Source organism: Lytechinus variegatus, chromosome 7 (genome assembly GCF_018143015.1).
Source record: "Lytechinus variegatus isolate NC3 chromosome 7, Lvar_3.0, whole genome shotgun sequence".
Lineage (NCBI taxonomy): Eukaryota > Metazoa > Echinodermata > Echinoidea > Temnopleuroida > Toxopneustidae > Lytechinus > Lytechinus variegatus.
Window position 1 is genome coordinate 29,057,613 of NC_054746.1, and position 14,199 is coordinate 29,071,811.

The window sequence follows — 14,199 nt, forward strand, 5'->3', positions numbered from 1 at the left end:
TTTTATATTTTATTATATTTTATTTATTTATTATTAATCTTACCAGCTATATCAAAGAAGAAATATCATAACTTTTTAAAGGTCAAGTACACCCCCCAAAAAAATGTCGATTTGAATAAATAAAGAAAAATCAAACAAGCATAACGCAGAAAATTTCGTCAAAATCGGATTAAAAAAATATGTAAAATAATGAGGCAGTCGATGATGTCCCTCACTCACTATTTCTTTTGTTTTTACTGTTTAAATCATAATTCATGGAGGAATTAATCTTTGTTTCACTTGATAATGAGGATAAAATTAGATTATATCATATTTTATATAATGAAATACAAAAGAAATAGTGAGTGGATGACATTATCAGTCTCATTTGCATACTGACCAGGATGTGCATATAACTGTTTTGTGAAATTAAGCAAAACTTTAAAATGTCATAACTTTCTGATTTTACATACGATTTTGATGAAATTTTTAGTGTTATGCTTGTTAGATTTTTCTTTTTTATTATTTCTTGTTGGGGTATACTTGTCTTTAGGTGATAAACCTTTTGGGGTGGTTACTTTTTTTTCTTCATTTTTTTAAATTGAAACTCAGCTTTCGCTGGCGACAACCTTTTTTTCTGAACCCCCTCCTCCAAAATAAAATGATTTTTTGCACCCTCTCTCAATAGAATCTGCCAATGAAACGTACAAGCGCAGTTTGAAATTGTGACTGCAATGTATGATCAAAGACATCGAATCTACTCTATAAAATAATTGATTGACTATACTGTTTTGTTTAGTTTGATTGACTATACTGTTTTTTTTTTTTTTTTTTTTAAACACTCATTCTTCTTATCTGAGAGGGACAAGTATCCAGCAACGCAGTCCCGTATTGGGTCGCTAGTGGTAAGGTCCATATATAGGTAGATATCTTTTCTTTTAGGCGGTTGAGCTTTTGGTAAAATTTGAAACCGGGCAATAACTTGAGTATTTTGATCCAAATTATTTTAAACATAATTATACTTATAAACGATGTTATTCACCGATGGATGAAAATTGTTTATATGCTGATGTGGCATATAATCGTATATTTCAGGAAACGGATGAGTGCGTGATTCTATGTTTAGAGAGCGAGTGAGGATGACTCTTGCTTATTTCAATATGCAAATCATCAAGAAATGCAATATCATTGCCTGAACGAACAATGCAACATATAACATCATATTGAAAACAACAACAAGAAGAAGAACCAAACATTGCGCTGCCATACAAATCCTTTTTTGACGGCAGCTTTTCATCAGTCGACTTCCGCATACACGGCGCATACATACACAATTTAAGATTTCAAAACGATATCCAAGGTTTCGATATTATTTCAAACAAAACAAAGAAAACAAACTAGCCGAGCCATTACAAATCAAACAAGAAATAAACCATCATAAACAAAATGCATTGAATCATTAATGTTTCTTGGGTGTGTCATGTGACAGCTTAGTGATTTGAAATCGCCTGATATAATATTTGAGAATTTAAGGCAAGCGAGCGAGAAAAACTTTAATGGCGATATTTCATTATAAAGTAATGTTTCCCTTCCATTCGCGTCTTCACTTTGTTTTCTTTTCCCCGTTTTATTAAGATAAACATGCACTGCTAAAGGGATAGTCCGGGCTGAAAATATTTTTATCTTAATAAATAGAGTAAGATTCACAGAGCAAAATGCTGAAAATGTCATCAAAATCGGTTAACAAATAACGAAGTTATTTTTAAAGTTTATCAATATTTTGTGAAAACAATAAATTGCACATCGTCATGAATATTCATTAGGTGGGCTGATGATGTCACATCTCCACTTTCATTTCTCTTATGTTATTACATGAAATCATAAATGTTTCCCTTTTTCATAAATGTGTAAATGATGTGTTATGATGAAATAAGATGTGGCAATAAATAAGTAATGCACTTAGTCAGTTGTCAATTCAATTGTTTTATTTTTTGGTAGAAAATTTTTGAATAAACCTAATTTCATATACTAAAATACAAAAGAATAAGTGGGGATATTACATCACAGCCCACCTAATGAATATTCATAAAGACATGCCTAGAACTGTTTCACCGGAATAATGCAAATCTTTAAAATTCAATGACTTTGTTATTTGTTATCCGATTTTGATCAAATTTTCAGCATAATATATTGCTCTGTGAATTTTACTTTATTTATTCAGATATGAATATTTCTAGACTGGACCATCCCTTAAAACTAGAAGGGCCGGGGGGTCATCCGAACCATCCTCTGCGTTACGGCCCAACATGTTCACCTCAGTTACGAACATGACGAGGTTTGGTCATGTGCATCTAAAAATGAGCGACAGCATTTGCCTCCATGGCTTTACCGTGACGGCTAAAATGATTAAGCTACCATAGTAACCCCTACATATATCATGCCTAAAGATAACAAGAACCTTTCATCCTAATCAAAAGAAAGCTTACTGGAAGCGGGATCAGATAGCTAAGCCAGTGGTAGTGGTAAATCCCCTTTCAATTTAAAGATACAGCTCGAGGTAGGGCTTTACTCAAGTATGCTATAAGGTTTTAAATATCCATTGGAGGCTATTTTTGGCTAGAGATAAACTCCCATCTATTTCATTCAGAAGGGGTGGGGTAGGCTGTTGCTCCTGGATCCAAGATTTCAAACAATAGGGAACACAAAAAAAAAGAAGTGATCTCACTCATAAAGTGACGATAGATTTCTCATCATTAATCTGTAAACCCTTCTTATTCCAAAAGGAAAATGCGAGGGAGCGAAGCGATCTAGTTCTAGTGAATTGTATTTTAGTGGCAGCTTTACCTCTCATGATTTCAAGTTTTACTCCACCCCTTCCCCCTATACGTTTTCTGCGCCCATGATGAGTTTTACTTCTTTCTGCATATTATTTTCTCATTCTTTGATTTATGCTCGGTTTTATGCAATCAAACTACCCCTTTTCAACGACTTTGTTTAATGTTATTTTGGCAGTCCAGGCAAACCCTCTAGGGTTTACTACAGCAGTACATTTTAATCACATGATTTTAGTATCTATATCATCGTAATATATTTCATTACCATATTATACCTGTTGATGTCACTATATTTCAAATTGAATGGTGTAAAATCAAATTGAATTGAAATGAATTGAATTTACAAATACAACAAACTGACCCTCATCATGCCTATTGAAATAAAGATTCATAAATATAACAGGGGCACAGAATTAAAAGTGATGCGATCTCTCTCAAAATTTCTGAGAGGGATCGTGCGAGAAGAGGGAATGATCAAATTTTGACCCTTTAAAGAATAACGATAATATAGTTTTATTTTAATTTCATTTGTTTTGGTTGAACCTTAATCTGTTCTCATTTATTCTGCTTCTATTATATACCAGTTTGATGTCAGGGTGTGTGGACAGTGTAGACAACCTAGCTCGCTGAAATGAATTTCCGTCCGTAATTGCCGGCACCATCGTGTCGTGATCCACCTTTAATTATAACTGGTAACGTCGCTATTCATTGTTTGCCAAATACAAAGAGTTCATTAAGAACCAATTAGCAAACAAACAGAGAAGGTACAGAGAAAATGAGATGAATTCCATACACTCTAATTTCTAGAACAATTATCAAAATAATGATTGCAGTATCATTTTCTCCAGGAAATTTAGGAATTTGCACGATTCTATGGAAAGGGCCAGCAGGTACCTCCTACCAGTCATAAAACACAATTTTACTATAAATCTCATAATTTTTATGAATGATATGTTATTCATAAGGAATTATACCAGTCAGTTTAATATGACTTAGATAATTATATATACGCAGTATAATCGAGGATGAGGTTAGGTGGAAGGATGAACATCTTTTCGAGCAGAGTTAATAGCTTTTCATGTCACTTTCCAATTTAATCCAACCCTTTGCTTCAAAGATCAATCATTGTCACATCTTTTTATTCGAATTTCATTTAATCTTTATTTCATTTTTAATTTAAAAAGACCAGAGCCCATCTAATATAATTTACGAACGTTCTACATGCAGATCAAAAAGGCGGATTCAACTGAAACTTACAAATCGATGTGTACCTTGTTATAAAGGAACTGTTTTAAGTTTTTATTGGGTTTTTGTTGTACATATATTTTATTTTGTAACATATCATATACTTCTATTTGAAATGCCGTCGGAATAACTTTTTATAATGATATAGGAAAACCAATTAGGAACTATTCTAGACCCTTTGTACGAATCTCCTCGATTTAATGAATCAGAATGTTCTCTTTTATATAATGGGCACACATCTTGGGGTCGTCTTTATCAGAAATTCAACAATTCCGCCCATCGATTATAATAACATCAAGATGTCTTTCCGTGGGGAATCTATTCACTAGACCGCTTGGTAAAACATGAAAGGGGTGAAAAAGATTCGAAACCAAGCATAACAAACTTAAAATCTCTGATCAACAGTGGGAAAATGGCGCTACTATGGATTCTTAAGATGGTCAGCAAAAGGAGCACTGCTAAGGATTCCTTGGAGGTTTTCAGCGGATTAAACCTTGAAGAAGCGATGTCAGGTTATGAGAGAGCTGTATTGATCGTCTATTGCGTAATTATACAGAGATTTAGTTAGCATCACCCTGCAACCCCTCTATCGCTATGATTACCAAGACATTAGGGTGGTTGAGGAAGCGAGACACTTTGCATATTACTGTCACTAATGGACTTCACCACATCAGCAGTGTTGTGACTGGTGCTGTGAAAATCTTGTTACTTAATTGCGTACGAGATATTGTTCTTTACTTTGGAAGTTTTAAGTGCTTATTGATGGTGTAAAGCGACTTGAGATGTTAGCGAGAACACTCATTGCGATTTAATATGAAAGGAGCATGTGATGATACCCGGACAATTATAGACGGAAATTGTTCTACTCACTTTGATTTCTTACAAACTCAAATTCTGTTACCATAAATGAACATCGGACAGTGTGAGGATACGGATATAGCAAATTTACCCACTGTATAAATGTTTTCGACCGACTTTGCTAACTTTTAAACTTGAGGTTCCGCAGCAAAGAAAATTTCTTTGTCGAGATGTTTTTATAATATTATCAAGTGTTGACGAGGAGGTGCCACGTGAAAATGTGATTCACATTGGAACGCATCAATACTTTGTGGGATATTAGTGTCTTTATAAAAGGACCGTTAGTATTCCGACATCACTAACTTGAGTCAAGTTATCAAAAATTACGATCAGCCTGTTTTTCGACATGAGCGGACAGGGTTCTAACAGACTTTTAGCAAAAAGGGAGAGTATGACTCTCGCCGAAGTGGATTTGATCAATTCAAATCAGTTTAAACACGACCAGCAGAAACTCCAACGTCATCAGGCAAAGCTAAGGAAGGATTACATTGAAACTATGTTGCTCCATAATCGGGAATATTCAGAACTGAAACAGTTCTTACACTGCATCAAACAGGTGAATAAGGAGGATGACGAATCATCAGTAAAATCGCGGAACCGACAACCGGGTGCCAATCCGAAATGCAAGAAGGGCAAGCAAAAGAAAATGCGGAAAGAGGTTGACGATGACAGCGATGAAGAAGACGATGATGATGATGACGATGACGAAGATAGTGATGGATCCACGGACGATAGTCAAGCACAGAAGTTAGAGAAAAATAAAAGTCAAGAACAGGACTCAAAAAAGGCAAAAATTTACTTGACTAGACCGAATGGGATGATGCGAGTGAACATTACACCAAAGAGTACAGATGACAAACCGGACCCGGGAAACCCAAAAGCACAATCTCGATTAACATCAAGAGAACAAGTTGATAACTCATCTGCCCTTGCAGGAATTTCAGAATCAACACTGAAAACAACGGCCCGTCTAACGGCGCTGAATCTCAATGCGATGAGAGACCAGTTCCAACGAATATCGAGCCCTTTGCCGCCGAACAATGTGGACTCGGAGTCAAACACTGGCGCTACGTTGGGCTCAAATTTAAGGGGAAATTCACCAAGAACTCAAAGCCAAAACACCTTATTCCCAGCCAGCAATCAAAGATTAGGAGCATCATCTCCATTCCACTTTCATCAGACTATCGATCGCCCGTCGTCAAGGAAAGAATCATCCCCATTTCCCGCCAATCCTCCTCAATTGTTCACGCTGTCGGCACCTCGGCGATCGCCAGCCGCTCCTTCCTCATTTTTCCCGCGACCCCAAAGCGGGATGAGCGAAGATGACTTCGGGGCTCCTGCCACATCCAGCTCATTCCCTGGTGCTCGGCGACCATCGGTGTCGAGAGAAAATGTCGTCGTAGAAGTGGGCTCCGTTTCCAGTAGCTCTCGATCATCAGGAAGCAAAAGAGGACCAGTCCCGCCAAAAATCGGGACCAAGGCTCTTCAGGTTCTCGTAGCATCGCAGAAGAAGATCCTTGAAAGGAGAAAATCAGGTGAGAATCTGAGCACTCGTCTAATGACTCCTAGTGAATGCATCGAGATGCAGAATAGGCGGAGGGCTCTTATGAGGATCTCAGAGGAGAGGCAGAATAATATACCACCTAATACTCCAAGAATTGGCCCGAGAAAATTGTCCAGTGGGGACAAGAGTAAATCATTTTGAATAAGCCGACATCAGGACACGAACTAACACCTAGTGACGAAATCTTCGCATTTTGAAGGATGAATTAAACGACTCAGAACTGGTCATACACATGTCATATTTCATTATCCGATTGATTGGTTGATTTATATTTCAGACGAAAGTGCAATATGCTAATATTATTAAAGTATCTTTCTTATTATTTATCCTGTATACATCTTACCTTTGACAAAGCTCTTGGATAAAGAGGAAGCCGCTATTCAATTTCTTAAACAAAATATATATACAATTATAATCCTTCCCCTCCTCTCTGTATTTCATATCACTTCACATTCGTGTTTAAGTTTCTGCATTTGTTTTTACTTGCAAAAGTTCCGATCTAAAATCATACGTTCAGATGCGAATGTAAAACCTAAAATACGTGTCATAATGTTTCTTATACATGAAAAGAATTTAATCTGAACAAAACAGTTTCAGTGCAGTATGTATACAAGCATTTCAAGTGACTCGGCTGTTTTATTGTTGGCTCTCAAACCGTGTGTTTAAAAATAACTTGCAAAACCTGGTGAAAGTCGACAATATTAAAGGATCTAGGCTCAGGAGCAGAATAGTACATTTGTGTTGTACCAATGAATAAGTTCTGAAGTGATCAATGTTACAATTACAGGTTTTGCATGAAACCATCTTAATGTGATGTTGTGCAATATCTATATTAGATGTGTAGTTTATTCATGCAGTCTTAGTGAACTATCATAATCGGTTCTTATATACATCATCTAACTGTACTCATTACTTTCCGAAATATTAAAGGATTTCCCACTATCGCCGCTTATCTCTTCACTGAGATACGTAAAAAATGTCATATAATAAGTGATTTAAGATCAATATACATTTCAAAAGCCATAAGATTTGTATTATCTAATTAAACCGACTGCGAAGTTGTACATCATTTCAATTCAGTGAATTATCAGTGCAGTTTCGGTTGATTGCAACGTTGTAAATCCTTCACTGTTTTCCGTTCCGAAAAAAAGTGAATGATTTTTGACAAGTACTATAGCAGTTTCATCCTTGGAAATCCAAGAATATTGTGGAAATAAAAAGAAGAATAAACTGAAAATTGCCATATGCAGTTATCGGTTAAGGCTGTGTGGAAACCGAGATCACTAAAATATCTGAAATTTGTTCAGTGGATTGTTATGAGTAAACATTATTTTCTTATTTCATTTGGCGTGATTGTCTCATCTGAGCACCCCAATTAATAATAATCAACATAGATGATATATCGGTTAAAATGTCATTGGAAGCAAATTTTGAGAAAGAAAATAAAAAAGGTCATTTTGTTTGTTTAGTAATTCTTAATTCCGTATTGTTGTCCGATTATATTCATTCTACTACTTTTGTAACAATTTTCCATTTAAATTCGATTCACAATTAATGGCGACCGAAATTCGTTCATTAATCGAATGTTATACTAATTTTCACCTATTTTTCAAAGAGTAAAGCCAGGCATAACCTTGCAAACTTGATTTGAACTATGATTTTCTTTCAGATATAATAATAAATTATGCAGGAACAGATCAACAGACTTTCACCTACTAGTATTGTTAAAACCGGGGACCTACAATGCACCTCATCTCAGCATTAATAAAGACAATCATGCAACGGATTTGCAATTTTGGATCAAGACTAGGCGCCCGTTTCATAAACAGTTACAACCGTTGTAACTTTGCCATTATGGCAACTATCATTCAATTCAATTTATTTTTCATTCTTCAACACTATACAAATAATTACAAGATAAAATAATTCAATTTAAATAAAAGCATGAACAAAATTCAACATTGAATAAATGATATACATATTCAATAAGTGAATCAAATACAAATTAACATGCATGACAACCATGGCAACAGGATTCAGCAGCCAATCAAAATCAAGGTTACCATGGTAGTTGCAAAGTTACAACTATTGTAACTCTTTATGAAACGGGCCCAGGGATGCCAAGTTCATAACAGAGCTGCAGTGCTGAAGGATGAGAAAGAAACAAAGATTTTTCGTATGGGAAACAATATTTCCAACTCTTCTTCATAAAAGCTTCATGAAACCTGTATTATTTTATTTGGGGAGGGTCCGAGAGGCCGATATTCCTATCCGGCTAAGCAATTTCTTCAATGTAATTGTAAACTGAAATATAAGTTAAAGTTAATAACAATTATGAGAAAAAAAATCCCTTTTATTTACCACCCCGCAATAATGGTTCTTGGTACAAGAAAGTGACAAGAGAGAGTGGTACAAGAGAATTTCGAAGCATGACTGACATATCAATGTCGGTATGTCCACATGTGAAATGAGAAAGTGGCAGGACGAGAGAGAGAATCGAGGAGAAAGAGTGGCCAAAGAAAGTGGCAAGTTCATTTAAATTTGGGCAGAACAAAATCTTGATAGAATGGATGTAAACATTCAGACTGCATGGCAGTTAAACATAGCAGCTGTTTGTATTTTATGTACAAAGAATAAAAATTCAGTGAATTGGACGATGTCACCCGTACCATTGCACATTTCATGATGCTATTAACATTGAAATATAAATAAATGCCGTATGGAAATGAAACGTAAATATGCAGGACTATTCAGAAAGCTATGGATGAATTTATGAACGACTGAGTTTAGCATTTTGATCTCAATGAGGAAGTACAGAAAAGGGCACATGTTGAATGCTTTTAGCACATTGACTTAACATGCAATAAGCTACATTTTTGTCTCACCTGCGAAGCAGAGTGAGACTATAGGCGCCGCTTTTCCGACGGCGACGGCGGCGGCGGCGTCAACATCAAATCTTAACCTGAGGTTAAGTTTTTGAAATGACATCATAACTTAGAAAGTATATGGACCTAGTTAATAAAACTTGGCCATAAGGTTAATCAAGTATTACTGAACATCCTATTAGAGTTTCATGTCACATGACCAAGGTCAAAGGTCATTTAGGGTCAATGAACTTAGACCATGTTGGGGGAATCAACATCGAAATCTTAACCTGAGGTTAAGTTATTGAAATGTCATCATAACTTAGAAAATATATGGACCTAGTTCATTAAACTTAAAGATAAGGTCAATCATGTATCATCAAACATCCTGCATGAGTTTCATGTCACATGACCAAGGTCAAAGGTCATTTAGGGTCAATGAACTTTGGCCGATTTGTGGGTATCTGTTAAATTACAATCAAAACTTTAAAAGTTTTTGGATCTGATTCATGAAACTTGGACATAATAGTATTCAAGTATCACTGAACATCCTGTGCAAGTTTCAGGTCACATGATCAAGGTCAAAGGTCATTTAGGGTCAATGAACTTTGGCCGAATTGGGGGTATTTGTTGAATTACCATAACTTTGAAAGTATGTTGGTCTAGTTCATAAATCTTGGACATAAGAGTAATCAAGTATCACTGAACATCCTGTGCACATTTAGGTCACATGACCAAGGTCAAAGGTCAATGAACTTTGGCTAAATGGGTTATCTGTTGAATTACCATCATAACTTTGCAAGTTTATTGATCTGACTTTTGAAACTTGAACATAAGAGAAATCAAGTATCACTGAATATCCTGTGCAAGTTTCAGGTCACATGATCAAGGACAAAGGTCATGTGAGGTCAATGAATTTTGGCCACATTGGGGGTATTTGTTGAATTACCATCCTATCTCTGTAAGTGTATTGGTCTAGTTCATAAAACGTCGAAATGAGAGTAACCAAGTATCACTGAACATCTTGTGCGAGTTATAGAAGTTTTCAAAGTCAGCAATGCTGCTATGTTGAATCGCGTGATGCAGGTGAGACAGCCAGAGGTATTCCACTTGTTGTATAAATGATGAAATTATGCAAATTCAAAATGCACATATATACTTACTGTCATGAAGAAATCTGCATGGGGTTCATTTTTTGTCAGTTTTCAGTTATGTCGTAATGCATAACTTCATTAAGAGATACATACCCCACCCCCCCCCCCCTCCAGTTCATAAGGTTCCAGGAAAAAAATCCATAAATCTGACTGGGTAAAATTGCATGTAAACTCATACTTTTCTAAATGATGGTGAAATCATAGCCTAGAAAAAATTGTGACTACTTTCGAATTCAAATATACAACATGTAGGCTAATTTCAAATGTAAGATTTAAAACAAAAATAACTCGGTTTATCATCCACTCATGATTCTGCTGATTTCTGTTACAATAGGGTATGTGACTTTTACTTGAAATAGGGGGCATTTTTGTGATTTTTTGTTTATCATGACTGTTTCACGAGTTTGGACAATATTGACAAAATTTCTTCTACTGGGAACCTGTATTGTTAGCAAATGTTGTCATTACAATTTCACAGGGTGAAATTGATGTGACTCACCCATTGGAACCCCCAAAATGACAGGGACAACTTCAAACTTTGATAAGATACGGATATTGGAAGGTAACATCAATGTTTAACGATAGAAAATAAACTAACACATCATGGAACAAAAAAATAAAACAATGTGTGAATGATACAAGTCAATATAATATTATTTAAGAACATTGTATTAAAACATTATCAATCACACAATCCCAGTATTTTTTTAATCATGGAGTACTGCTAAATCATTTTAACCAAACATATCAATCACACTGAAAATAATGAGAAAATGACTACTGGTATATTTTGGCTTTAGAGAATGTGTTTTGTTTATTATAATTAAAATTATTACTGTTATCAAACATTCCTGCATCATTTCCACAAAAGTTCACATTCAGTTCTAACACCTCGTGGGGCCAGTTTCTTAGAGACTTACAGTTGTGCTTTACTTTGTCTTTGACATTATGGTAACTATCAACGAAACATTGACTTTGATTAGCTGTCGAATCCTGTTATCAAGTGGACCTCTGAAATGTTTACATTTTGACATCCCACACTCCAGTCATTCATAAAGTCATGAATAACTTTACCATCAGATTTATGAAGCATGCGAAGTACAAATATAATATGCCTTGCTTGTGCTATATGGTGGTGTCTTTCACAAATCTCTTAATAGTTGCAATGTACACAACCTACACTGTAAAAAATGAAGTGCTAACTTAGCACTTACAGTGCTTGTATAATAATAATATGTCCATTTATATAGCGCAGTTACTATGTGCATATACCCAACTGCGCTTTGATACTTGGTATCATATTATTACCCCGGCTGTAGCTAATAATAGGCGCTAAAGCGTTCAAGGAAAAATCCTACCGGGTACCCATTCACCTCACCTGGGTCGAGTGCAGCACAATGTGGATAAATTTCTTGCTGAAGGAAATTACGCCATGGCTGGGATTCCAACCTACGAGTCACGACCCTCTGTTTCAAAGTCCGGAGACTAATCCACTGGGCCACAACGCTCCACGACTGTATAGCGACTACACTACGAGTTCTGATTTTCTAGTTCAAATTTAAACTAGAAAATCAGCACTCGTAGTGCAGTCACTATACAGGCACTTTAAGTGCTAAATAAGCACTTTGTTTTTTTACAGTGTATGACTGGCTAGCCATATGTGTTACAATGTCAATCATATTTGCTGAAGTTAACACCCTTGAAGTGTTTCGCCCTTGATCCTGTATCAATGAAATCATTAGAAACGCAATTGATGCTTCTACATGGCTATGTTATATGTACTTAACAATGTTTTCAATGATGAAATGGCATTTAGATATTAACTTAAAAAGAGATACTACAACATCTATCATCGTGGCATATACCTTGAAATGGATAAAAGGTGCACTCAATATACAGTGATATCAACAATCAAGATACTGGTATTGATTTGAATTTTGTAATACAACAGGACCAGCCAACATAAAATTACAGGAGCATCAATGATTAGAAAAATAGATGGGGCCAACTATCTAAAGGAGACTATATTTAAAAAAAAGACCATATAATGCCACATTCATTAGACTTACTCTTAACAGAATATAAAGGAATATAAAAAATAGCTCTGTCATATTTCATTTTCCTTTAACATGTCCCTGAAAAATAGTTGTACGTACAATTAGAATATTTTTTAAATGCCCTTAAAAAAATAAAAGCTTGAAAAATTTGTTATCAATACACTGTTAATGCAAATCAGCAACTCTATGAGATGCCTTATCCATGAACGTCTCTCCCTGCAACTTTCTTTCATTACTCTTGGGGGTGGGGCTATTGTTAATGGTCTAAAATTACTAAAATTTTCAACTAGCCAGATTTATAAACAAATACCATTATTTATGATCTTGGTGACATTAAATAATAACAAAATAATGATCTACTGCTCCATTTATTGTTTGAAAATCCTTAATGAAAAAGTACATGACTGAAATTGGATTGTTGAAGAAATTGAAATTAAAATGTTGAGGTCATGAGACAAATGATTTATACCACATCTAACTTTTGTCACTGCAGGTAATATGAATTGAGTTATCTTTTTTATTCAAATATGATACAAATCATATCTATGAGTATTAAAAAGTGCGCTAATTAAACAACCTACGTTTCATTTCTCAATTATGAAAACATAAAACATTGCAATTACAAAGATCATTCCAAATACATATGTGATATTAAAACTTTTACAAAATATTTCCAGCCAAGCAAAATATGTTACGTTTACTCTATTTTCCTTTTAATTTTTAGAGAAGTACATGTATACCAAGGGACCTATTTCATAGAATTAATTTTGATAGCAAGTTTAAAGCTACTGTTCAAAAGCTACTAAAATTGTGCAATTTTATTGGTTGCAAGCTATGAATTTATCATTGAATCCTAGATATTGTTATAGATTACATGATATATGACATATAGCCCTACTTCATTTGAAGCTCCACATACATCAATTTTCACACCTCATGGAGTTTTTAATCAGGCACAGAGTTATATTGCTCATATGTACTTGCACAATACATGTACATGCATGCAAGTTGTATCCTTCTTTTTAATGTCAATCATATGCATTAATCGTGAAAGATGGGTCAATCTTTGTACGCAAGTGAGTTTTCCTTGGATCTCCCTGCTCATACTAACAATTAATCTTTATTCTTTCCCACAATGATGATTAATTAAATATCTCTTTAAGTTTTCAATTCTTCCTCATAGCCCATACTATCTTGTATGTATTAAGGCCACCGCACACCTTACGACTGGTCCACGATCTGATTTTGAAACAAATCGCATTTTGCTCATTTTCTGAAAATGTGAATGAAAAGAATATTTTTATTTCAGGCTCAAATTATCTGAAAGAATATTAATGACAATTTTGAATGATTGCAATCTTTTATTTCGGAATAAAGGCCAAATTAGTTTAAAATCGTAGACAATCGTATGACTGCTATGACGTCTTTACGACTAGATATCAATTTCACTTTTAATCTAATAAGGATGATAGCATAGTCACAGATTTAAACATAGGTATTCATATTGTGATCATTTTGAACATTACACAGTAAGATGCCCCATGTCTCAATAATAGTATCAAATCCTACTACATTTTATTCCCAAATCGGGTAGCACACCAATCTTAAGGTTTGCATTGGCCTTAAAGGGAAACATGCTTGACC